The sequence below is a fragment of the Pleurodeles waltl genome, chromosome 3_2 (genome assembly GCF_031143425.1).
Source record: "Pleurodeles waltl isolate 20211129_DDA chromosome 3_2, aPleWal1.hap1.20221129, whole genome shotgun sequence".
Lineage (NCBI taxonomy): Eukaryota > Metazoa > Chordata > Amphibia > Caudata > Salamandridae > Pleurodeles > Pleurodeles waltl.
This window is the reverse complement of record NC_090441.1, coordinates 34354385-34381854: the sequence shown is the minus strand read 5'-3', so window position 1 is coordinate 34381854 and position 27470 is coordinate 34354385. Positions and strand designations below refer to the sequence as shown.

The 27470-nt window shown below is 48.3% G+C and overlaps 1 long non-coding RNA gene across 1 annotated transcript; it reads right to left on the bottom strand.

Moving 5' to 3' along the window:
* Positions 1 to 2179: 2179 nt before the first annotated feature.
* LOC138286426 (uncharacterized) lies at positions 2180 to 27470 on the bottom strand. The gene is made up of 3 exons (XR_011201990.1): positions 27334 to 27470; positions 26267 to 26336; positions 2180 to 6385 (listed from the first exon to the last, which is right to left on the bottom strand). It is a non-coding gene; the product is annotated as an uncharacterized lncRNA (long non-coding RNA).

The following is a 27470-nucleotide window of genomic DNA, read 5'->3' as shown; positions in this document are numbered from 1 at the left end:
TATTTTCAATATTTGATTTCAATATTTGCATACTCATAACTACCTGACTGATTTAACTTTATTTACTGTGTGTCACATTGTTCACAATCACATGCCACACTGAAACAACTACAGCTGATATTGCTTAGACTGGCACACCATTTGTCATACGATTTCAATCATTCATCCAATAAAAAGCCAGAAAGGTTGCTAAGTCTAATCATACCACTTAATAGACTGTGGTAGCATGTACTAACTAATAACTCACCAAAATGCAGCATTAAGCGCTGTGCATAGCAAGAAAAAGTCCTGCATTTAAAAAACTGGATTGCAGTTTATAAACGCATTGCAGGCTAATGTCAATTTGATTGGCTATTGGCCTCATTGTGCATCCTATATTCACTCCATCATCCAACGAGTTATGCTAAGACAGCACAATGAGCAGCACATTTTCTACAAAAAACACAAATGGCTAGTAAATGAAAATAGTTAACCAACATTCCGTATTTAAAAAGACTGAATAAATTTAAAAATGTATAAACAGCAAGGGTAATGAGGAGGGAGATTTAACAGCCCATGGAAGATTTGCTATTTTTAATTATTTCCAGGCAGAGTGTGAAGTGGTGGTTACCCTTACAGTTGTTGAACTCTGTTTTTGCCAGGTCTTTGTATTTTACCAACCTGCAGATCAGTTGATGATCTGTCCCTTGAAAACAAGAAGTTATGGCTTTATCCACTGTACCGACTCCAATTCTGATGAGTAGGGGACACAAAAGTTTATTTTGAAGATACAACAGGTAAGGTACTTATTAAAATGGCATTCCTCAGTGACTCGAGTCGATATCCATCACTCCTACAACATTTACAGGCTGTTACACTGTGTGGGCGTCTTCTGTTGTTTAAGGAATGAAGTGAAATCAAAAGGAATCTAAGTGCCTGATTACAAGTATGGCAGTCCATGGAATGCCATGCCCACGGTGGCGGTCAGACTGCCGTAACATTGGCAGTCTGACCGCCACATTACGATTCTGGCAATCGGACTGCCAGTACACTGAAGCCATGCCAGGATCAGAGATCCCTACGGATTGGCGGAGGTGAAAGTCGTGGTTTTCCTTGAGGGGCTACCACTTCTGGGTAATCTCTTTTTTTTTTTACTCGATTCAGCACTTCTTTTTAAATACACCTTGGGTACCAAGAATTAAATTCAGGGGTGTGGAATTTATTAAAATATCTACTTGTCCACGGGACAGGTTGCTTTTCAAATCTACTTGTCCTGTAAAAAGATCTACTTGTCCCTTTGGTGCCATGTAGTGTGGCGACAAATTATGGCAGCACTCTCATTATGTAAGTGCTCTGATAATAACCTCTCTGATTATGCCAGGGCTACTACCATAGTAGGGCTTGAATACTTGCAGTTTCAATCCCTACTGTAGCAATTTCCTTATTTTGCCACCTTTCTGCAGATCTGAATACTGGGGCTGAAGGAAGCAGTAAGCAATAGTTCCAGGGTTGGAATGCCTTTGAGTCTGCAAACCTACTAACCTGCATGTTTTAAAGATTTGTACCAGCTTCTCTCTAATATTTTCCCATAATAAGAAAGGTTGGACATTTACTCCTGACAATGGCAGAATTAAAACTTCTTCCAGGGTTGGGAAGAAAGTGGCTGGAGGGAAAATGAACTTGCAAATGCTCAATAGATTTTCACATGAGCAAATCTACACATCGTATTTACCCATGCTAAAATACAGTTCACAAATATTTTATAGGGGTACGACATATACCATGGGTGCACTTTTGTGACTTTCTTTAAGAATTTGGGGCCACATGTAGGTAGGTTCAGATTTGCGACCTGCAAATTGCGAGTCGCAAATCCGAATGTAGGATTGTGTCCCCGACACCATCTGTGATTCGCAAGGGCTTCGCAAATGCCCACCTCATGAATAATCATGAGGTGGGTCGCAATTTGCGATCCCCTCGCGAATGGCGGCCCTCACAGGGATGGTGGCCTGCTGAAGACAGCAGACCACCATGTCTGCGACTGCTTTTCAATAAAGCAGTTTTTTTTGTAATGCAGCCCGTTTTCCTTAAAGGAAAACGAGATGCATAACAAAAACGAAAAATGAAACGTTTTCGTTTCATTTTTTAAGAGCAGGCAGTGGTCCGCAGGACCACTGTCTGCTCTGAAAAAATGTTTGCAGTGACATTCACAATGGGGAAGGGGTCCCATGGGGATCTCTTCCCTTTTGCGAAAGTGTTAGCACCCATTTGAAATGGGTGCAAACTGCGATTGGTTTGCGCCCGTTGTCACAAAACAATCCTACATTGCACTGCGAGTCGCAATTAGGAATGGAACACCCCTTACTAATTGCGAGTTGCAAACCCGTTTTGCGATTCGGTAACCAGGTTACCGAATCGCAAAACTGGGTTTGTGCATCGCAATGTGCTTTTTGCACGTCGCAAACAGCGACATGCAAAAAGCTACCTACATGTGGGTCTTGGTCCCTAATTAGGTCTGGTGTTAACAAAGACATTTTGTTTTTATTAAACTTCTATTTCTCTCTCTTTCGGCTGGCTTTACTGTGAGTGATCGCATTCTGCTCTTCCACAAGGAGCATATTGCCACACAAAGTATTTTTGTTCAGTGTCAGGAACTACAGTGGCAATCAGTGACGTAACGAAACTGGAGGGTGCACCTTTGCAAAGAACATGGAGGAGCCCCCTCTCCAGACTCACTCAGGGCAGGTGCTGTGCTGAAGGGGCCCCCTGGAGGGCGGCTGCGGGGCCTTTGTTATGCCGCTGGTGGCAATGTGTGCTTTTAGAGTTCAAAAACTTTTTGGGGGGGTTTTGCCAGTGTTTGTTACAATGTTGAGGGCCTGGTAGCTCCCACAACAATAAAGTGTTACAAAAGCCATGTCAAAACAAGACACGCATTGATGAAACTAAAAGACTTATAAAAATATGTCAGATCAGTTGGCTTTGTCAGTGCTTGTTTATTTTCATGCTTCCCATAATCGTGTTGAAAATGGTTACACTGATTTTCCATTAGAAATATATTTGGAAAATACTAGCATGCATCAACACATTTTACTAAATGACACTTCATTTACATCTAATCAGAGAGCACTCCGGGAGCCTTATACTTAGCCTCATAGCCTAAACTTTTCAAACATGTGTATATACGTTTTTTTTTTTGTACTGGAACCAACGTCAGTAGTGATGTGTGACCTTAAAACATTTATTTACAGCACTCACCCTAATAATTAAGGCTTTCAAATAATGAGCCATAAATACAAGTTTGAACAGCATTATCTTTTGGAAACACATTACCTCAACTGCAGAGAGTTCCACTCTCTGTAAACAGGCAGCCAAAGGGTTTGTGCTGCAGGGGGTTGGGCCTACATGTCCCAAGGACAAAGTAAACATAAAAACTTGTTGCCCTTGACCCCAAACAAGATGTCCCGGGCGTCGGGCGATAGGAATTCCACATCCCTGTAACTATTTTACAGCCCAGTTCTGAAGGTATTGCTGATTTGATCTAATTTTGTTGTTTTTATTGCTAAGCAATATGAGCAATTTTTTATGTTTGTGATAACGAAATTGTCATGATCATTAAAGCACAGGGGGCCCAATTCACAAAGGTAAACTTACACCTGTATGTTTTGACCAAAAGTGTAAGTGTCGATCTAAAGTCTAACTTTATTTGTACCAAGGTTAGACTTTTGCTCTAAGTTTACACTTTTGGTCCAAGGTTAGACAAAAAGTGTAAACTTAGACCATAGTAAAGTTAGACTTTTGGACTAAGTTTACACTTTTGGTCTAAACTTAGACAGCCCAGTCGGTTTAATAAATCGTGGCCTTGTAACTGTTTCCAGTGTTCATACTTCCCTTTTGAGGGTTGGTTCAACCTTAGTTTTCTTATGATGCCACTTTCCTTTTCAGAGGCTATAGTTTTCATGTGGCTGTGTGCATCTAATCTTCGTGACTTGGGGCCACTGATCACTCATTATGTGGACTATAGAAAAAGAATCCGTTAGCTGTAGTACTGAGGGGATTACAGGCATAAAATTCAAAAGATTGACCCATTTTTCCTTCACAGTGAGTGGTACTGGTTAGAATGTCAGGTACAAAACACCTGTTTATATTAATGACAGATATGCTAGAGACAAGTAGCCATTGGCGTTCAGCTCATAGTGCTCTCCCAACAAATACGGGGTCAGAAAGTGCCCAGAACGCACTTCCATCCCACCAGAGGCAGGGTGCACTCATGTCCCTGTAGATACTGAGACAGAGTATGATTTAAACTGGCTTGGAGACAGACTGAGGAGTTAGAACTACAATATAGACAGAAAATATATTTATCTATATTACAATGCAAAACAAATAATGAATTAAAAATGCATCACAATGAGGCATGGGTAATCTACATAATTTCCCTCCCAGAACCAGACCACCAGATCCCAGAATCGATCGTGGAGAGAGAGATTAATTATCCTCACGGGCAGGATGACACACCTCAGCGTCTTGAGCATGTCCGAGATCTGAGTCAATCCCCGATCCATCTGGTCTCGGCCTCTTATATACTTTTAAAACAAAAGAGAGAAGAATTCTAGAAACTCCCTCCCACTCCATAAGTTTATTATTAAAGAAATGCTTGTTATTTAGGTCAGCTTTGGGAAGAACATGACGGGAACTGGCCAGAATCCCAAGGTGCCCTCTATCAAAATAAAAATGTTCCCTGCCGTCCTAGTACATTCTTATCAGCCTAAGCCCTTGGTGAGAAAGAACACGCAAACATGCAGCATGAGCACATTGTATAAAGTGAGCATGGAAAAATACTTGCAGCTTTTAACGTGGCGGTGGCTAATGCTAAAATAAAGTCAATAGGCAAAATGAAGTTGGTGGTCAATAAAGTGACGGTGTGCTGCTAGGCTAAGTGCAACGTGGAGTCAGTGGTCAAAACAAAAATTTCATTACAGTGGGACTAGGAGGAAAGAGAAATAGATGGACAAAAACAGACATCTGGAGAGATAGACAATTAGTGACGGCAAGAGATAGATAGATAGATAGATAGATAGATAGATAGATAGATAGACAATTGTGCCCAGTCTCTCCTCTGCTTCCTATCCCTCTGCATTCCTCATTTTTGCTTTTCTCTTTCACTTTCTCTATGTATCTTTTTCTCCACCTGTTTCAGTCTCTTTCTCGTTTACTTTTTCAGTCTCCCTAAGTGTTTGTCGGTCTCTTTGTCTTGCAATTTATCACTCGGTCTCTCCTTGCCTCTCTCTCATGCTGTTTGTCTCTCCCGGTCTCTCGCTCCACCTATCTCTAGTGCTCCCCCTCTCAATTTTTCTCTCTCTCTTGATCTGCCTTTCTCTCTTGCAATCCCTGACTCTCTCTACCTTTAGCTCTCTAGCCCTGGTTTTCTCTGTCTGTCTTGCTTCTCTCTTCCAGCAACTCTTTGTCTAGCCCTGCCTCTCTTTTTATCTTTATATGTCTCTCCCTGTCTTTCAATTCTTCCTTTCCCGTCTGTCTCGCTCTAGCTCACCCTATCACGGTCTCTCGCAATCTCTCTATTTTTATCTCCCTCTCTCTCTTAATTTTTCTCTACTTTTCTTTCTCTCTCTATATATAAAAAGTTTTTGTCTGTCACTCTTATTCAGTGTCTGTCCCTGTCTTTCTCTTTCCACGTCGGTCTTACCAGTCTTTCCCTACCTTTGTATTACTGTTTCTAGCTATAGAGATCTCTCTACCTCTGTCTCTTCCTATCCCCATCTCTCTGCTTTGCCTAGTCTTTCTCTGTCTCTTGCACTCTCTCACTCTTTGTCTGTCTCTGGCTTCTTCCGCCTGTCTATTCCTTGTCTCTCTCCCTCAGCTCACCATAGTTACCTTTTGCTATCTCTATATGTCTTTAAGTCACTCTACTTCTCTGGCTCTACCTTTCCCTGTCTCGCTATCTCTGGCTTCCTCTGCTTCTGTCTTTCTGTGTCTCTCTCTCTCTCCCATCCTATCTTGTCCTGGTTCTCTCAGTCTTTCACTGATTTTGTTTCTCCCTGTCTTTCTCTTGCCATTATCTGTCTTCTAATATTTTCGCATCCTCTTGTCTTGCTCCCCATCTCTCTCTGTGCTCCTGCCCTGGGCCTTTCTGAATGTTCTGGGCCGAAAACTTTCTGGTACCCAGAGCTCTGTGTTACTACTGTATAAGTACTGAAACGTGCTCGCTGTGAAATGCTGTAAATGGCCTGTGCAGTTGAACTGGAAGTGCATGGGTGCTCAGCGCTTTATATCAGCGTTCGGTGCAAACTGTAAATCTTCGATGTGAAAAGCTGTGCATATCCCTGGTCGTTCTTAATGATGTCCACTGTGTCATTAGATAATCTGGATCTGCTGGGGCCTTCTTTCCCTGTATCTGTATGGAAAAAAGACATGTTGCATTCAAAAGTTAGTGCCACCACTGCACCAAATATATATTTCAATGAGCCATACGAAGAATGGAAACACTCCTTTGGAAAGGTCAAGCTATATGGTGGATCCAGCTACTTCTTAACCTACTGCAGTTCATTTTTTAAATCATTGAACAATTCCTAAAATGGTGGGGGCATTAATTAATGTAGACAGTGTTCAATGGCATCACATGAAGTGACGAAACAGGAAGCAGAGTCATGGCCTTAGCATATCCCTCAATAAAAAGATAAGTGACTCTACCTTTGGGTCAGAGTTGCAAAACAAGGTTTGCTATGTAGGATTTGTTAATGTAAATCTATGTAGGTAATCAACAAGTTATTACATTTAAAACAAGCATTTGCAATGCAATGGGTCTCGCATTTGCTCGAGTTAGAGCTATTAGCATTGTAAATTCCTAACAGGACTTTTCTTGCCACATAAACTAACAGGAAAAGTAAAACAATTGACATAAGCGAGCCGATTCAAAGCACCATGAGCATGAGCATGAAGAAGAGACGCAAAAGGTAAAAAAAGTTTGCTTACAGTCAAACGTATCGGCAATCGTGCAATTCATCCATGTAACTGGGTCAGTGTCCAAAGCGGTAACAAAACCGCCCCAAGGAGGGACAAACGTAAAGCATTTACCAATAATAAGAAAGGATTTTCTAAGGGAACCCATGAATGAGTGAAAGTGATGGGTGTGAGGTGGGCATGGATAAAAGCCCACAACTCTTACAACAGGTCAAAGTGCCTGCGCGCTCGACCTAAAAAGTGAAGTTTTCTCAGAGCAAAGGAAGAATGTCTGCTGCATTTTCTAAAAGCTGTTTTTTGTTTCTTCTCTCTTACTTGTTGCTGTGTTTAACAATGAAGAAAGCACTAAAACGACCCATTTCTTTAAGGATCGAGGTGTCATTGGTGGCCAGTTCCCTGCTCTTAACCCCCTATTGGGTCATTCTCATGGCAAAGAAAATGGTGCCTCACAGTTAAAACATACAGGTGAAGCCACATCATTGCAACTGAATGTAATCGAAGAGTCACTGCACTGAGGCATGATCAAAGTGACACCACCAGTTACAGTTTCTACTAAATTGGGCACATTTGAGTCTCTCTCTGCCTCAAACTTGAAGGGGCGGAGTCCCCTCCCTAAAGCTAGTAGAGCGACTAGGTCCATTTCTATTCTGCTTGAATTGTAACACTGCAACAATGATTCCCTTCTGGTACCAAACAAAATTAACAAGCATTTGAAAAGCAAATAGGCCTCCCCTATGCTAGAGCTATTGGCATTGTCAATGTCTTTTAGCCTTGTTGTACATCAGCTCTCTTGTGCAGCATGCCTGAAAGTAAACAAAAAAAGTGCTATGACGTAGTAACTGTTGGTTTTAAGCAATGGCATATGGCAAAGCTAAACAAAACATCTTTGTTAGACTTTTAATCTTTGGTGTGGTCTCCCTTAACTTTTTGCCTCTGTTTCCCAGGTTGTTGATGTGTGCTGGAATCTGTTTTTGCTGTTTTTGTTACTCTGGGCACTTTACCACTGCGATCCAGTGCTAGAGTGCAAGTGTTCCTATACAAAATGTGGTGTTAAATGGTTCATCCATGATTAGCATATTTGATTTACTAGCAAGTCCCTAGTACAGTGCACTAGAGGTCCCAGGGCCTGTAAATCAAATACTACTAGTGGGCCTGCAGCACTGGTTGTGCCACCCACAATAGTAGCTCTGTAAACATGGCTCAGACCTGCCACTGCAGTGTCTGTGTTTGCAGTTTTAAATTGTAAATTCAACTTGGCAAGTGTACCCACTTGCGAGGCCTAGACCTTTCCTTTTTTCACATGTAAGGCACTCCTAAGGTAGGCCCTAGGTAGCCCCAAGGACAGGGTGCAGTATATGGTTAAGGTAGGACATATAGTAATGTGTTTTATGTGTCCTGACAGTGAAATACTGCTAAATTCATTTTTTGCAAGGCCTGTCCATTTCATAGGTTAACATGAGGGCTACCTTTAAATATGATTAAAGTGTAGATTCCCTTTGGGAGCAGATAAACATGTGGAGTTTGGGGTCTCTGAGCTCACAATTTAAAAATGTATCTTTTAGTAAAGTTTATTTTAAGATTGTGTGTTTGAAAATGGCAATTTTAGAAAGTGAGCATTTTCGTGCTTGAACCATTTCTGTGACTCTGCCTGTTTGCGGATTCCCTGTGTGGGTCAGTATGACAGTTGGGCTGGTTGCACCTCTCACTAGACAGTGACACAAAGGGAGCTGGGGTGTAGCCTGCATATCATGATGAGCCATCTGTGCTAGGAGGGAGGGAAGGAGTGGTCACACACCTGAAAGGGCTGTGCCTGCCCTCACACAATGCAGTCTCCAAACCCCTGGTGCGTGTCTGGGGCCTGGCCAGGGCAACGCAGGATTTCACAAACAAGAGAGACTTTTCTTTGAAGTAAGCCTACTTCAAAGGGCAAAATGGGTATAAGAAGGGCACTCAAAACCACAGACTTTAGAACACTTCTGGAAACCAAGAGGAACCTCTTCCTGGAGAAGAGCTGAGGAAGAAGAGCTGCCCTGCCTGTGACTGTGCTTTGCGGAGCCCTCCTGCAGTTGCTGCTTCTGCCTGTGCTAGAGGACAAAGACTGGACTTTGTGTTGCCTTCCTTCTTGTGAACAACTCTCCATGGGCTTGATTTAGAGCTTACCTCCTGATGTTTGAAGTCTCAAGAACAGCAAAGACTTCTCTCTGCCAGCACCTGGAGCCTCTGCTGAGACTCCTACTCTGCCAAGTGGTGCCCATCCAGTTCCTAGGACCCTGAAAGGAGAAGCTGGTAGCCCAAGAGTGAGAGATCCACGCACCAACCGCCATGTGGGCAAAAGATCGATGCGACTCCGATCTGCAGCTGATAAATTGACATGTCGCCAGCTTCGTGGCTGAAATCGACACTTGCCTGCAATGCGACCGGAAGATCGATGTCCGCGGCTGGAGAAATGACGCACATCTTCGCTGACGGAGGCTGGTGAGATCGCAACCCGCGCTGCGTGGTTTTCGGATCATCATGCGGCAGGATTTCTGACACAAACATTGATGGGCGTGTCAAAACAACACAGGGCCTGCCCGGACACGTGAGTGCGGTTTGAATCGACGAATAGCTCTCCTGTGGAGAGAAGAAACTACGCATGCCGACTCGACTGAAGGAGAAACGGTCTCGTTCGTGAGTGAAATCAACGCATGGCAAGCCCTTTCTGACGCACAGTCGCCTATGCTGGGTTATTTGTGACGCACCCAGGACCATTTCCACGCTTACAGCCTTAGCGTTGTGTTTAAAATTACATGAAGACTCTTTTTGGTTTTTAATTGATAACTTGACTTGTGGATTATTGTCGTTTTTGTCTTGTTTTGTTTAGGTAAATATTTTCTATTTTTCTAAACCTGTGTTGTGTCATTTGTCATTTTGTAGTGTTTTCATTAAGTTACTGTGTGTGTTGGTACAAATACTTTACACCAGCACTCTGAAGTTAAGCCTACTGCTCGTGCCAAGCTACCAAGGGGGTGAGCAAGGGTTAGCTGAGGGTGATTCTCTTTTACCCTGACTAGAGTGAGGGTCCTTGCTTGGACAGGGGTAACCTGACTGCCAACCAAAGACCCCATTTCTAACATTAGTGATCAGCGGTTGGCATTGGACTTGCATTTGTACTTGACATACAGTGATTAAGTGTACACTATTGTTTTGAGTTCAGACCACTGCGTGACCACATACTACTTGTCTTGTGATTTTTGCTTTTCTCTTTGGGACCTCCTTTTGTTCTACTTCTTGCTGATCCCATGATTGACTTTTTTTTATTTAATTTGGGAACTTGTTTTTCTGCCTTTGGAACTTTGCACTTGTTTTTAACTCTTCATCATGTCTCACTCTGGAGATGCATCAGCTAGAGCTGCTTTTGACATACAGAAATTGAAGAGCTACACAGTGGCTCAGTTGAAGCAGTTCTGTAAGGATTTTGCATGTCCCATTAAGAGCTCATCCAAGACGGAGGAGCTGCAAAAGGCGCTGAGGGCCTGGGTGACAGCCAAAGAGGATGAGGGGCACACAGTGGAAGATGAGGAGGAGGTGCAATTCATCCATAATGGTATAGTGGTGGGCGTGGGTGGGCCTGTTATGTCCAGGGAGAGAGTCTCCAGGGCAGGTAGCAGTATGTCATCCATGGATCTGACTCCTGAAGAGTTAAGGACAGACAGGCAGAGAGAGACAATCAATTGGAGTTGAAGAAGCTCAGTCTAGAAATGGAAGAGAGAAGGTTGGCCATTGAGGAAAGAAACATACTGCTGGCTCATGAGCTTAGCTTAAAAGAGTTAGATCAGAGGAGCCAGTCTAGTAGAGATGGTGGCAGCAACAGCACAGTGCAGCCTGAGAGGAGGGTGCACATTCCTAAAGACCTTGTGAAGGATTACAAAAGGAAGGATGACATATACTTCTGGTTCAAGGGGTATGAGTCTGCCATCCACATGAATCTGGTCCCTGAAGCTCATTGGGGGGCAGCTCGGTGGAAGCACTTTGAGGTAGAGGGGAGGGATACACAGCCTTAGGGGATGCTAAGAATCTCACCTACACTATCATGAAGGATGCCCTACTCACAAGGTATGGTCTCACCCCTGAGCAGTATAAGGATAGGTTTAGGTCCTATAAGAAGAAGGAATCCCAAACATGGTTGGAATGTGTTGACTCTTTTTGCAGGTCACTGGATGGTTGGGTGAAGGGCAGTAAGGTAACAATGTATGAGGGGCTTTACAATCTGATTGCTTGGGAGCACTTGTACAGTTTATGTTTTCCAGTGCTGCGCCAGCACCTGATTGACAGCAAGCTGAGTGATCCCAGGAAGCTTGCGTAGGAAGCGGACCACTGGGAGAGCACCAGGGTCCAAAAGAGGTATGGGGAGACCACGGCAATGGTGGGCAGGGTCCCTCTCAGAAGAAAGGGGGGATAAGGGTAAACAGAGGGAGTTCTCTAAAGGGCCACAAACGGATTCCCAGGGTAAAGATTCCCAACAACCCCAGTGAGAAGCCATGGTTCTTCAAAGGGAAGCCAGTGGCAGAGGGGGGATCAGAGCCACGTAAGTGTTATGCATGTGACCAGAGGGGTCATGTGAGGGGGGGGACCCCAAATGCCCCAAGAGTACACCAGCACCCACTGGTGCGCAGCCCTAGGGTTTGGTTAGTGTAGCGCTTGGGGAGGAGTTGGTTTCAGGTGGGTGGGAGCCAGCTGAGATGACCCTTGTCTCACTAGGGGACAGTGAGATGGTCCAGAGAACCCTCCTGCCTGAGAACACTAAAACGTACAGGCAGTGGGTGACCATAAATGGACAGAGGGTGGAGGCTCTAAGAAACACAAGAGCCAGTGTGACTACAGTGAGGAGTCAGCGTGTGTCTGAAGAGCAGATTGATCCCTGGGTACTTCACCAAGTAGTTGCAGTGGACAACTCAGAGCGCTTGTGCAGAGTGGTGAAGGTTCCCTTTGAATGGGGGGGGCTCTCAAGTTCCTTGAAGGTAGCTGTGAGTCCAACCGTGCCTGTAGAATGTTTGCTAGGCAATGACCTGGAGGACTGGCCTTGGAAGGAGGTGGAACACAAGTCTCACTTGGAGATGTTGGGTCTGCCAGGGTGGGTATGCGTATCACCCGGTCAATGGCAGCCCGTCAGGGTGGTTAAAAGCCCCTGGAGCCTGAAACAGTGGCCCAGGGGTCCGCCAAGAAGAGGAAGGGCAGGGTGCGTAGGAAACCAGCCCCAGAAGTTCCCATGGTCCGGGAGGAAGCGGAGCCTGAGGGTGATTCCCGGAGCCTACAGGGGAACAGGTGGCTAAACTGGGGGAGGTCCCTGAGCTGTTGCAGTTGCAACAGGAAGGGGGACCCACCAGGAAGGCATTCTGTGAGGCACAGAAAACTTGCCCTACTCTGGAGGGACTGTGGCAGCAGGCTTAAGCCCAGGAGGTTGGCGAGGAGCCCAGTACTCACCTGATCTATTGTGAGGATGGCCTCCTGTATAGTGAGCCTAAAGTTCCTGAGCCTGGGTCAGCTCGTATGCTGGTGGTACCCCAGTGCTTCAGGGCCTTTCTACTGGGGTTGGCTCATGATGTGCCTTTGGCAGGACATCTGGGGCAGGACAGGACCTATAAGTAGCTTGTCTCCCACTTGTCTCCCACTTCTATTGGCCCCAGATGAACAAGCATCTGCTGCACACTGTGGGTCTTGCCCAACTTGTCAGGCATGTGTCAAGATTGTGGGGTAATGTAAGGCTCCCCTCCAACCTTTACCTGTTGTTAGTACTCCCTTTGAAAGGGTAGGTATTCACATTGTGGGGCCTCTGGATCCCAGGACAGCCATGGGCAACAGGTTCATCCTGGTCTTGGTGGACCATGCCACCCGGTACCCAGAAGACATTCCTTTAAGGTCAGTCACTTTCTCTGTGGTGGGTCGTGCACTGATGTGGGGTTTTACCTGCATGGGGTTCCCCAAGGAAGTGGTATCTGATAGGGGTACCAACTTCATATCAACGTATATGAAGTATCTGTGGAAGGTGTGTGGGGTCCTTCACCACCCCTTACTACCCCCAAAGTAATGGTCTGGTTGAGAGATTCAACCGCACCTTGAAAGGCATGATCCAGGGCCTGTCAGAGCCCTTGAGGTGAAAGTGGGACGTCCTCTTGCCATGCCTTCTGTTCGCTTACAGGGAGGTGCCTCAAAAAGGACTTGGGTTTAGTCCCTTTGAGCTGATCTATGGCCACCCTGTGAGGGTCCTTTAAGTCTGGTGAAAGAGGCTTTGGAGAAAGCTCATAGTAAACCCCCCCCAGGGTCTATTTAGCTACATGTTGGCTTTGAGAAACCAGACTGCCCGCTTCAGGAGTCTCACACAGGAGAACCTGGGAACAAGCTAGGAGGATATGAAATGGTGTAAGACTGGAATGCCACTCTGGTCGAGTTTTAACCTGGTCACAAAGTGTGGGTGATGGTGCCAGTGGAGCCTAGGGCGCTCCAGGATAAGTGGACTGGCCCATTTGAGGCGGTGGAGCGCATGAGTGAAGGCACCTACCTGGTGGACTTGCAGTCTCCAAGGAACCCATTAAGGGTCCTGCATGTTAACCGCCTCAAGTCACACTTTGAGCGGACTGAACTGTCCATGCTCATTGTAACAAATGATGGGGTGGAGGAGGAGAAAGCCTCTTCCTGACCTCCTGTCTGCAGGAGAAAAAGATGGATCTGTGGAGGGAGTGATCCTCTCCCTCTCCCTGACTGAAGAGCAGCAGAGGGACTGTTGCCAGGTGTAGGCACAGTTCACCTCACTGTTTTCCCTGATCCCAGGGGTCACACACTTGTGCACACATGATGTGGACACTGGGGACAGTCCACCCATTAAACATAAAGCTTGCAGGGTGACTGACAGGCTCAGGGCTAGCATTAAGGATGAAGTATCCAAAATGTTAAGCCTAGGGGTTATTGAGCATTCCAGCAGTCCTTGAGCCAGCACAGTGGTATTGGTCCCAAAGGCTGCTGCACCTGGTGCCACTCCAGAACTTAGGTACTGTGTGGACTACCGGGGACTCAATGTGGTCAGCAAGACTGACGCACACCCTATCCCCCAAGCTGATGAGCTCATAGACCGGTTGGGAGCTACCAAGTACCTCAGCACGTTTGACTTAACATCTGGGTACTGGCAGATTGCTTTGACTGAGAGGGCCAAGGAGAGGTCAGCATTTTGTACTCCAGATGGACACTTTCAATTCAAAGTGATGCCATTTGGGATGAAGAATGCCCCTGCCACCTTTCAGAGGTTAGTCAACCAGGTGTTGGCTGGGCTGGATGAGTTCAGAGCCGCCTACCTGGAGGGCATTGCTGTTTTTAGTTGCACATGGGAGGAACACCTGCAACACTTCTGGAGAGTGTTAGAGGCCCTGCAGAAGGCAGGCCTCACTATTAAGGCAGGCAAGTGCCAAATAGGACAGGGTTCAGTGGTATACTTGGGACACCAGGTAGGGAGTGGCCAGGTGGCACCCCGACAGCCACAAATTGACACCATTCTGGCTTGGGAGCCTCCCAAGACCCAGACTGAGGTGAAGGCCTTTTTAGGCCTCACTGGCTATTATAGGAGGTTTGTCAAGGTGTATGGTACCACTGTGACCCCCTTGACTGAGTTGACCTCAAAGAAACAACAAGTAAGGTGATCTGGACAGACTTTTCAGACCACTTTTGATGCCCTGAAGGCTGCCATGTGCACAGCATCTGTGCTGAAGGCACTTGACTACTCCAAGAAGTTTGTTGTGCAAACAGACGCCTCAGAGCATGGTATTGGAGCAGTACTCTCACAGCTTAATGAAGAGGGCCTAAATCAACCCATAGCCTTCATTAGCAGGAGGTTACTTCCCAGGGAACGTAGGTGGAGTGCCATAGAACTTGAAGCATTTGCTGTGGTCTGGGTGCTGAAGAAGCTAAGACCCTACTTGTTTGGGACTCACTTCCGGGTTCAGACCGACCACAGGCCCCTCAGATGGTTAATGCAGATAAGGGGGGAGAATCCAAAACTGTTGAGGTGGTTCATTTCCTTACAGGTACAGAACACGCCAATGCTGATGGTCTATCCAGATTCTTCCACCTTGGTGATGAGAACACCCCATGAGGTTAATTAGTTGCTCCCCACTTTCAGCTGGTGGGGGGACACGTGTTAGACTTTTCATCCTTGGCGTGGTCTCCCTTAACTTTTTGCCTCTGTTTCCCAGGTTGTTGATGTGTGCTGTTTTTGGTACTCTGGGCACTTTACCACTGCTATCCAGTGCTAAAGTGCAAGTGCTCCTATACAAAATGTGTATGTAATTGGTTCATCCATGATTGGCATATCTGATTTACTAGTAAGTCCCTAGTACAGTGCACTAGAGGTGCCCAGGGCCTGTAAATCAAATGCTACTAGTGGACCTGCAGCACTGGTTGTGCCACCCACAATAGTAGCTCTGTAAACATGGTTCAGACCTGCCACTGCAGTGTCTGTGTGTGCAGTTTTAAACTGTAAATTCGACTTGGCGAGTGTACCTACTTTCCAGACCTAAACCTTCCCTTTTCTTACATGTAAGGCACCCCTAAGGAAGGCCCTAGGTAGCCCCAAGGGCAGGGTGCAGTGTATGGTTAAGGTAGGACATATAGGCCCTCATTATGACATTGGCGATAAGTCCAGCTTACTGCTATGCCGACCGCCGCCAACATATCGCCGGTGCGGCATATTACTGCTACCCATATTATGACACACACATAGCAATCCATCACTATACAGCCACACATACAAGTCCGCCAGCCCAAAGGTCAGTGATGAACTGGCGGTACCAAAAGCCACACCGTTACTTCAACAGAACTACACCCACAGCATTACGACCCACGAGTCACCGCAGCGGACAACCGCGGTAAACCATTGGCGGTACATGCCGCCGTGCTCAAAATACACACACACATACACAACAACACCACATTGGTCAATCTGAATAACACACAGCTGACACCCATACACATACCACACCGACACACCCACACCAATATAAAGCACACACCCACAACCCCTTACGACCCAAAAATATTGCCAACTGAGAGACAGACCAAGAGCACCCACAGAACCAGAGCCACAAAACACCATCACCCATACACCATCCACGCACCTTACAGCACACATCCCAACACATCACCCCACACACCGTCACACACACCACTCACACTACACCCATGGCACCACAAAGACACCCCAGGTTCTCAGAGGAGGAGCTAGGGGTCACGTGGAGGAAATCATCAGGGTAGAGCCACAGCTATTCGGATCACAGGTGCAGCAGACATCCATTGCTAGGAAGATGGAGCTATGGCGCAGAATCGTGGACAGGGTCAATGCCGTGGGACAGCTTCCTAGAACAAGGGATGACATCAGGAAGAGGTGGAACAACCTACGTGTGAAGGTACGTTCCGTGGTAGCAAGACACCAGATAGCAATACTTCTTCCCCAACAACTAACAACATGGGAGGAGCAAGTCTTGGCAATCATGCATCCTGAGGACCTGGCAGGAGTAGCAGTAGGACTGGACTCTGGTAAGTCAACTCTTTACTAATTTCATCCCCCTACCTGCATGCCATCATACACCCCCACCCTCACCCTCACTCCCATCACTTCACCACCTCACACATACCCCACCATCACAACCCACCCCTCCCAAAACCAAGCTCTGCATGCAACACCAATGCATTGACACCCATCACAGACCTGCATGGACAACTATCACTAAAGCATGCACACTAGAGACCATCACCTAGCCCACCAAATCAGTATTCGCACAAGGCAAAGCTGCCAAGGAAACAACAACCATACAGGGCAACACACCCATGCACAAGATGTCACACGCAGAAACTATAACACTGCTATTACATCCCCACAGGTCCCCCATCCAAAGTCACCAGAGAGCAGGTGCCAGCAACATCCAGTCCCCCCCAGAAGAGGCCCACAGTGATGTCAGCAGCTCTAGATGCCTGGATCTGGATGACGAGCCTGTCCCATCAGGGACCTCTGGACACTCGGATACCCAGGCACAGTCCCATACCACCACAGAGTCTCCCCCCTCAGGAAATACCACCACAGCACCCACCCAGCGGGCCCATACCTCTGTCCCCAAGACACGTCAATCAGCAGTGTGTCCACCACTACAGGGACCCCAGGGCACCCCAGGCAATCCCGGACAATCAGGGACCTGGGGTCAGTGGCAGTGGGCACACAGTTCAGGGGACAGAGGCACAGGACAACAGGGAAGCTGGGAGGACTGCTGTGCGCCAGGGGGAGAACAGGCCCAGGCAACCGACTCTCCACGAGGCACTCACCAACATCCTGGGAGCATACCATCATTCCGAGGAGACGATGGGCCAGAGCACCAGCGGCTGCAGGATGAACAATACCTGGGGATCAGCGAGGACCAGAGGGACATCCACACCACCCTGATCACCATTGCAGGGGTGCTGGCAGACATGGGCAACACCATGAGCGAAGCAGTGGCACACCAACGGAGCCCTGACACTAGCCACAACGATGAACAGCCCTCAACCTCCGCTGCCGCTGGTGGACAGGAGGCCCGCCACAGGACCAACAGGCCACCAGCACCCTTCCCCCTGCAGAAGGAGAACCACCCCGCAAATGGTCCCTGCGATCCAGGCAGAAGCCAGAGAACACTGCCAAGATCCCCGCCAGGAAATAAGACTCTCCTGATTGTCACCCTTGTGTCCCACTTTGTCACCCTGTCCACCTTGAACTACCATTGCTCCACTTCCTATGCCCCTTGGACAATGCACCTGTGAAAAAAATAGACTAGACTCAACCCTGGACTTTCCTCCATCATCAACCCAGCCCATTGCACATCACCCTCCACTTATTAGCACCTAAATAAACACTCTTGGTAAAACTACAAGTATGGAGTCTGTCAATTGATTGAACTATGTATTTGTTTAACAAGCTGTAAACATTGCAATTGAACTGTACAGTAATGTATACATAGGTATGACCTGTAGTTGGCAGCAGTCAATACACCAGGAGCCACAGTGGGGCACAGATATCTGCAAATAGAGATGCCAAAGGGTTCAGTAAGTGGCCATAGTAATGTGAAAAACAGTCTGCCATGTACAATGTCCAACACAAAACTGTCAATGGGAGGTGAAGTTACAGTGTCCTACCTGTGTGTCACTGGAAGTACTGTCGTATCCACTGCCTCCTCTTCGTCACTGTCCACAGGGTCCACTGCTGCCACATGCCCATCTCCATCCTCATCCTCCTGCAGAAAAGGCACCTGGCATCTCAAGGAAAGATTGTGCAACATACAGCATGCCACAATGACCTGGCAGACCTTCTTGGGTGAGTAGCACAGGGAACCACCTGTTAGATGTAGGCACCGAAACCTGGCCTTCAGGAGGCCGAATGTCCTCTCGATTATTCTTCTTGTTCGCCCATGTGCCTTATTTTAACATTCCTCTGCCCTTGTCCTGGGATTCCTCACAGGGGTCAGTAGCCATGAGAGGTTGGGGTAACCAGAGTCACCTGCAAATATCGAGGGATATCTGTTATCCAAACACTAACCCTTAGGGCCCACACCATACCCATATACCAACATATACTGGGTAGGAACCATGGGCTCACCTATTAGCCACACCCGGTGCCTCTGGAGTTGAACCATCACATATAGGATGCTGCTATTCCTCAGGTTAAAGGCATCATGCACAGACCCAGGATACTTTGCACTGACATGGGAGATGTACTGGTCCGCCAGGCACACTAACTGCACATTCATCAAGTGAAAGCTCTTTCGATTTCTGAACACCTGTTCACTTCTCCAAGGGGGGGACAAATGCAATATGTGTACCATCAACAGCCCCAATAATGTTGGGGGTATGTCCCACTGCATAGAAGTCAGCTTTCACCGTGGCCAAATCCTCAACCTGGGGGAAAACAATGTAGCTGCGCATGTGTTTAATCAGGGCAGACAACACTCTGGTCAACACTACTGAGAACATTGGCTGTGACATTCCTACTGCCAAGCCCACTGTCACTTGGAAAGAACCAGTTACCAAGAAATGGAGCACAGATAGGACTTGCACAAGAGGGGGGATCCCAGTGGGCTGACGGATGGCAGATATCAGGTCTGGCTCCAATTGGGCACACAGCACCGTGATTGTGGCCCTGTCAAGTCTGCAGGTGAGGATAATGTGCCTGTCCTTCATTGTTGCCAAGTCCAGAGGTCTGTACACGGGGGATGTCTTCATCTCCTATTCATCTGCGGCGGTTGTAATCTGGGGGGCAAAACGGAGAGCGGCTGGTCAGTATTCCACATTTCCAAACTGTACACTGCATTGCATGTTGTGACTCAAACAGTATGTTGTTGGATAGGCCCAAAGGTGCCTATGTGTACTGTGATGCAGTTAGGTGCCATGGCCTGCCCCCCACTGAAATGGCGTCCGCCTGTCCTGTGTGGATGGACAGGTGGAAATTAGGTCATTCTGCCGATGTTGTGCGCCGTTGCGGGAGGCAGTCGAGTACCACTGCGCAACTCCTCATTGGTTGTCATTGGGCCCTATGTGTTACAGTGGCCAATGGTGATGTACGCCGGCGGTGACAGTACGCACCGACGCGGACGTGACATCCATTTTCTATCTGTTCTCTCACTTGCTACCGGACCTTCAACAGGAGAGGACCTACACTGCAAGTGCTGCTGTGACCTGTGTCTGGAACCGACCATGGCTCGAGTCACTGGGGAAAGGACCCCTGCCTTCACCGCTGCGGAGTTGGAGAGACTGGTGGATGGGTTCCTACCCCAGTACTGAATGCTTATGGGCCTCCAGACCAACAGGTGAGTACACTGTGAGCATGATGCATGGGGCATGAATGCATGAAGTGGTGTGTGTGAGGGCCTCGTGTAAGAGGGGGGTGGTGGAAGGGTCCTTGGCAGCGTGCTGCATGTATGCTGGGCAATGTCTGTGCGTAAGGGGATGTGAGGGATATGGTGGGCCATAAGTGTAACAGGCCGGATGGAATGGCTGATACATTTTCTATGTTTATTTATCTGCAGAAAAAGGGTATATGGCGTGCCATCATCAAGGACGTGCGGACCCTGGGGGTCTACGGCAGGCGGAGCACCCACTGTTGCAAACGGTGGGAGGACCTGAGACGCTGGGCAAGGAAGACGGTGGAGGCCCAGATGGGGATGGCCTCCCAACGAGGAAGGGGTGCCCGCTGATCCTTGACCCCCTGATGGCCCGCATACTGGCGGTGGCCTATCCTGAGCTGGATGGCCGCTTGAGGGCATCACAGCAGCCACAAGGGGATGAGAACAGTTTCCCGATATACTACTTGCGCGCGGTGGGGTGGTCTCCGGGTGGGGGATGTGGGCCTGTGGGTGCCCCTAGGACAGGTCAGACATTGCAGGGTAGGTCCCATGTTTGGCAGGGGCTGATGAACCCCACCTCCTACAATGCTAGTAGGCACCCACTACCTGGCAGGGGTCTGTGGGTGTGAGGTATGCTGCTACTTGAGCTAGGTATTCCTGTCCTTGGGCTGGTGACTAGCATTGTGACTGGTAGTGCATTGCATAGTGCGTAGGCCTGACCCTGTGTGAGGGTGCTGTGTATGGAAACGGTGGTGTTGGTGCAGCCATTGATCAAGTGTATCCTTTGTTTACCCCCACCACTTTTGTTTTGTCACCCTGTTCTTCTGTGCATAAGCATCATCTGGCAGAGGCACTGGCGATGGAGGGAGCTGCATCCCACATGGCCCAGGAGGCTGATTCCACCGACGGTGAGGGCACCAGTGGGACGGAGGGCGAGGGGAGCACCACGGCGGAGACTGGAGGGGACAGTTCTGACAGTAATACCTCTTCTGGTGGAAGCTCCCTGGAGGTGGTGGTCACCTCTGTGTCCACCCCAATTACAGGTACAGCCGCCACCCCTCATAACAGCACTGCCCTCCCAGCAGCCCCTCAGCGTGTTTCCTGTGTACACTCACCCAGGAGGGTGGGCATCTCCTTCGCCCCAGGCACCTCAGGTCCCGCCCCAGTTATCCCTGCTGCCCTGAGTGAGGAGGCTATTGACCTCCTGAGATCCATCTCTGTTGGGCAGTCAACCATAGTGAATGCCATCCAGGGCCTGGCAGACCATTTGCAACAAACAAATGCATTCCTGGAGGGCATTCACTCTGGCATGGCGGCCCTATAGAGATCAATCCAGGCTCTGGCCTCCTTCCTGATGGCAGCCATTGTCCTTGTCTCTAGCCTCCCCCCTCCAACTTCCTCTGCCCAGTCCCATTCCCCTGAACCCCAACCTATCCCAAGCACACATTCAGACCAGCATGCACCCAAGACAACACACAGGAGTGGCTCAGGAAAACACAAGCACCATACATCATCTCACAGGCACTCACACAAACACCATCCAGATGCAGACATAACAACACGCACTGCCTCCACTGTGTCCCCCTCCTCCTCCTCCACCCTCTCAGTAGCGTCTCCACTCACACCTGCATGCACCACATCCTCATCCACTACTACCATCACTATCACGCCTATCACTACACACCCCTCACTGGCAGTCACCACCCTTACATCCATGCACACGTCCCGTGTCCTCTCCCACTGTGTCTGTGCCCCCTCCTCCCAAAGTACCCAAACACAGGCACTCAGAAACCCAACAGCCATCCACCTCACAACAGCATCCAGCCCATGCACCTGCACCCAAACACAGCAGACTGTCACCTCCTACAACCACTCCCTTTTCCTCCACTACCAGACCTTCACCCTCTTCCCGCCCAGTGTACCTAAGAAGCTTTTCCTCTCCACTGCTGACCTCTTCCATACCCCTCCCTCCCCGTCCTTCACGTCAAGCCAGGGTGGTCAGAACCCAGGCGAGCACCTCAGCCACCCAGTCCACAGCCACAGTAGTGTCAGGAGCTACTGCAGGTGGGAGAGGCTCCAGGGAACCAGCCATCAGCACTGACAGTGTGCCTGCACCAGCTGCCAAGGTGAAGGGCAAGGAGGCACCACCAGCTGCCAAGGAGGCTCCACCGGCAGCCAAGGTGAAGGGCAAGGAGGTACCACCAGCTGGGAAGGGAAAGGAGGCCTGGTGCTGGGACTGATTCTGAGCCCCCACCACCAACGATGGCGGTTCAGCCGTCCCAAGCTGCAGGGGAAGGGCTGGGGCCTCCCCCCACCAGCAGCACCACCAGCACCACTACCAGCAGCAGCAGCCCCAGTGGGCAGCCATCCGAGGCAGCAGGGGATGGTCAGGAGCCTCCCCCCACCATGGCCAGCAGCCCCTGTGGGCAGCCATCCGAGGCTGCAGGGGACGGGCAGGAGCCTGCCCCCACCACTGCCAGGCCCGACACCAGCCCCGCTACTGCCACCACTGAGCAGCCGTCACCGCGGACGGGCAGTGTGTAGTCCTGCCTCCATGAACTGTAGTGCGTCCAGGACCATGCAAATCCTGTGGGAGTGACACCCAGGTGAGAGACTGTGACCTTGCACTCCCCAGGACCAAGCAGTGGGCAAACCACCCACTTGAGAGACTGTGGACTTGCACTCCCCAGGACCAAGCAGTGGGCAAACAAACCACCCACTTGAGAGACTGTGGCTTTGCACCCCCCAGGACCAAGCAGTGGGCAAACCACCCACTTGAGAGCCTGTGGCCTTGCACTCCCCAGGACCAAGCAGTGGGGAAACCACCCACTTGAGAGACTGTGGCTTTTCACTCCCCAGGACCAAGCAGTGGGCAAACCACCCACTTGAGAGACTGTGGCCTTGCACTCCCCAGGACATCGCACAGGGCATGTAGCCCCCTCCAAAACCAGTGGCATTGTACCATCTTCCGGCTGAGGTGCCCCCCCCACCCCCCTGAGGTGCCACCCGTTCCCCGTCCCCATGAGGTGCCTGTGTATTTTCGACCTGATGCCCCTGCGGTGTTCTCTCCGTGTTGTTGCAGGAGTCAAGTGGGGCCTTGGCCTATGTGATGTGGCCCTGTGGCCCACGGACATTGTGGACTGGGCTGTGTCCCTTCATTTGTATATATGTATATACTTATTTGACTTTGAAGTGCAAATTTCTAGATTTTTATCTTATTACACTCACTTTAATCTTTTCCTTTTGTCCTTGCATTATTCCTGAGGGGTACGGAGTAAATATGTTTTCTTACTGCATCTGCTTGTTTGTCTGGTGTTGGGGGGGTGTGTGTCACTCTCTTTTTCCTCCCACCCTTCCTTGTGTGCTAGGCGGCTGTACTCACTGTGGTCGTCTTTGCTGGCGTTGATGTTCATAGTGAAGAAGGAGATAGATGAACATGGGGAACACCTGCAACTCGGGCTCCATGGCGGCGTGGTTCTTCCCCGAGTCTTCACAGGTGACTCCTTTGACTTATGAGACCTGTTTCTGCAGTGCTTTTGATGTTGTTGGTACCGCCCAAGAAAAGGTGGCGGATAGGCCTGTTGTAATAGTGTGGGCGGTACATTGTCTTCTGCCTGGCTGTTGGCGGTTACCGCAGTGGTGCTTATTGCTACTGCCGTGGCGGTTGGTGTGTTAAAGTGGCTGTCTGTGTGAGCGGTTTCCGTCGTGGTCATAATTTCGTGGTCATAATTCCCTTTTTGTTACCGCCGGCCTGTTGGCGGTATTACTGCCGCTTTATCACTGACCGCCAGGTTTGTAATGAGGGCAATAGTAATGTGTTTTATATGCCCTGACAGAGAAATACTGCTAAATTTGTTTTTTCACTGTTGCAAGGCCTGTCCCTCTCATAGATTAATATGAGGGCTACCTTTATATATGATTCCCTTTGGGAACCGATAGACATGTGGAGTCTGGGGTCTCTGAGCTCACAATTTAAAAATGCATCTTTTACTAAAGTTGATTTTAAGATTGTGTGTTTGAAAATGCCACTTTTGGAAAGTGAGCATTTTCGTGCTTAAACCATTTCTGTGCCTGATTGTGGATTCCCTGTATGGGTCAGTTTGACAGTTGCACCTCTCACTAGACACTGACACAAAGGGAGCTTGGGTGTAGCCTGCATATCCTGATGAGCCATCTGTGCTAGGAGGGAGGGGAGGAGTGGTTGCTCACACCTGAAAGGGCTGTGCCTGCCCACACACAATGAAGTCTTCAAACCCCTGATGCGTGTCTCGGGCCTGGCCTGGGCAAGGCGGGATTTCACAAACAAGAGAGACAGTTCTTTGAAGTAAGCCTACTTCAAAGGGCAAAATGGGTATAAGAATGGCACTCAAAAACCACAGACGTTAGAACACTTCTGGAAACCAAGAGGAACCTCTGCCTGGAGAAGAGCTGAGGAAGAAGAGCTGCCCTGCCTGTGACTGTGCTTTGTGGAGCCCTTCCGCAGTTGCTGCTTCTGCCTGTGCTAGAGGACAAAGACTGGACTTTGTGTTGCCTTCCTTCTTGTGAAGAACTCTCCATGGGCTTGATTTAGAGCTTGCCTCCTGTTGTTTGAAGTCTCAGGTACAGCAAAGACTCCTCTCTGCCAGCACCTGGAGCCTCTGATGAGACTCCTACTCGGCCAAGTGGTGCCCATACAGTTCCTGGGACCCTGAAAGGAGAAGCTGGCAGCCCAAGAGTGAGAAATCCAAGCACCGACCGCCGTGCGGGGAAAAGATCGAAGCGACTCCGATCTGTGGCTGAAAAATCGACGCGCCGCCGGCTTTGAGGCTGAAAATTGACACTCGCCTGCAATGCAACCGGAAGACCGACGCCCGTGGCTGGAGAAATGACAAACAGCCTCGCTGACGGAGGCTGGTGAGATCGCAACCCGCGCTGCGTGGTTTTCAGATCATCATGCGTTAGGAATTTCGACACAAACATCGCTGGGCGTGTAAAACGACGCAAGCCCTGCCCAGACCTGAGAGTGCGATTTGAATCGACACATAGCTCTCCTGCAGAGAGAAGAAACGACGCACGCCAACTCAACGCATGGTCTCGCTTGTGAGTGAAATCAACGCATCTCAAGCCCTTTTTGACACACACTCACCCATGCGGGTTATTTTTGACACACCCAGGTACATTTCCTCGCTAACAGCGTTAGCATTGTGTTTAAAATTACCTCTATCTTCCAGTGCCAAAAGTCAACACGATAATAAATGGGCCAAAAGCACTGAATTGAGAGGCATACACAAACTGGATTTTTCTGTTTGCACACAAAAGCCAACACAGCCGGGCAGAGAAATATGGTGTGCCGAGTCAGTGTACACTCAAGGAGCAGAGCTTGAACAGAACTTGGCACTATGGGGAGAGATGCCGACTTCGAAACTGAGGAACCAGGTTCGAGTCTTGGCTTCGCCTCAACATTCTGTGATTCTGGGCAAATCACTTAACCTTCCCTGCCTTACAAAAATATGACTAGGACCTCGTGTAATGTAACTGGTGCACATATAAAGTACTGGAATACTTTCCAAAGTGCAGTGACATAAAGTGTAGTTGTGTAGAGTGCACTGGTGTAGAGTGCAGTGGTTAAGATTAGAGTGGCATAGAGTGCAGTGGAATACACTGGAGTGGCACAGAGTGGGTAGAGTTGCGTAGAGTGCAGTGGGATAGAGTAGATTGTTTCAGAGTAGTGTGAAGTGGCATAGAGTGGAGTGGTGCAGGGTGGAGTGCAGGTGTGTAGGGTGGCATAGAGTGTAATGTAGAGTAAAGTGGTGTAGAGTGCAGTGGCATGCAGTGGTGCAGAGTAGATAACAGCAGTGTACAGTGGATTGGCATAGAGTGTTGTGGCATAGAGTTGAATGTTACAGAGTAAAGTGCATTGGCATAGAGTGTATTGGCATTGAGTGCAGTGATGTAGAGTACAGTGGAGTTGTACAGAGTAGATTGGTATGACCTAGACTGGAGTGGCATAGAGTGCAGTGGCGAAGAGTGCAGTCATGTAGAGTAGAGTGGCAAAGACTGCATTGGTGAAGAGTAGAGAGGTACAGGGTAGATTACAGAGGCATAGTGTGAAGTGGGGTAGAGTGCAGTGGTGTGGAGTAGTGTACATTGGAGTGGTGCAGAGTAGAGTGCAGTGGGGTGGTACAGAGTAGAGTGGCTTACAGTGAAGTATTTATGGTGTGTTAGGACACTGCCATTACAGACAACACATTTTCAATTCAAATGGTCATTACATTTGCACAGGTTACAGTTTCACTAATAAAACCATATAGTGCACTGACGAAAATGTGTGGAAACTACATCACCTAGTTTAATTATTCACTTTGATCATATTAAAGTATTTATTTCCAACACACTTCAGAAATAACCAAAAATGTGCTTCATTGGTGTGTTCATAATTCTGAAATACTTACACAGTTCATTGAAATGCTGTTGTGTGCTACCCTTAGTATCCAGCAAGACAGTCACATAAATCCTCTCACTCTAAAGTTAGAGAAAGAAAAGTACAATTGACCTTGGTCTTTGAATGCGCAGCAAATGTGACAAGATAAGAACAAGATTTAAAGGCCTGCTAACAAGGAGGTTGTGAAAGAATACCTTAAACAAGGTGTAGAAAATGTGAGGAACTGAACCTGGAGAACCTAAAGCAGATAGACCCAGCAGACAGAAAGACAGAAAGTTTGAGTTACAACCCTATAGTCAATGGTAATCAACGGGAGCTAAATGCATTCCTGGCTCAACTTTCTGTGAGTCCCCAAGATGTCTTTAGCAACGCAAACATCTGAGTTGTCTGGTAGGCTGCGACCTAAAAAGGATACCTACTGACTGGAAGGATGCTAGGAATCGATCCATTCATTACTTTTCAGATGCTATGTTCACTTTTCTGGCATTCAGGTCTCATAGATACATTGCACGTGATTACATCACTTTCAGCAAAAAATATTACCTTGACTGCATAAGGGAAAAAATAATACTTCTGCGTTTAGTGAAAGCCTTGAAAAGGCCCCAGGCCTAAGCACCACTAGGGGGCGAAGCGTTTGTTTGCATACATGTCAACATTTAAAAAAAGAAAAGTGGGAGATTTTAAAGAAATGATCGGAAAATACATTACTCCATTGGCTCCAATTGAAGGAGAGGCACTTCTAGGCGGGAGGCAGCCAAAATTAAGCCATTTTCGGGTTCAAAAATCGGGAGTCTTCCGCCGGAATTGTGTCTATTGTCATGTATGCGTTTGCTGTGACATCCCTGTACCTCAAATCCATGATCAGAAGGATAAAATAATTCAACCACCAACCTGTTTATAATACTTCGATATTAATTAGCAAAACATGTTTCCTTTAACGCCAGCACCCTCATTCTAATTTTCGATATAAGCAGAAACGTCTGTTCTTAACAGTCTCTATGCTACTTGTGCATGTCGTGGGTCTGTCCTTATTACGCACAGACAGATCGGTGCAGTGCATCGTCCTTCTATACTTACAAGCCAGTGAGTGTTGCACCTACACGGTTACTTCTTCCTCCTAACCGGAATGGTAGTTACAGGACACTGCAGGCTCATAGTGCCTGCTCCCGCTGCCGTACGCTAACTGTGCCCAGTTAAACAGCTTTAGCAGATTT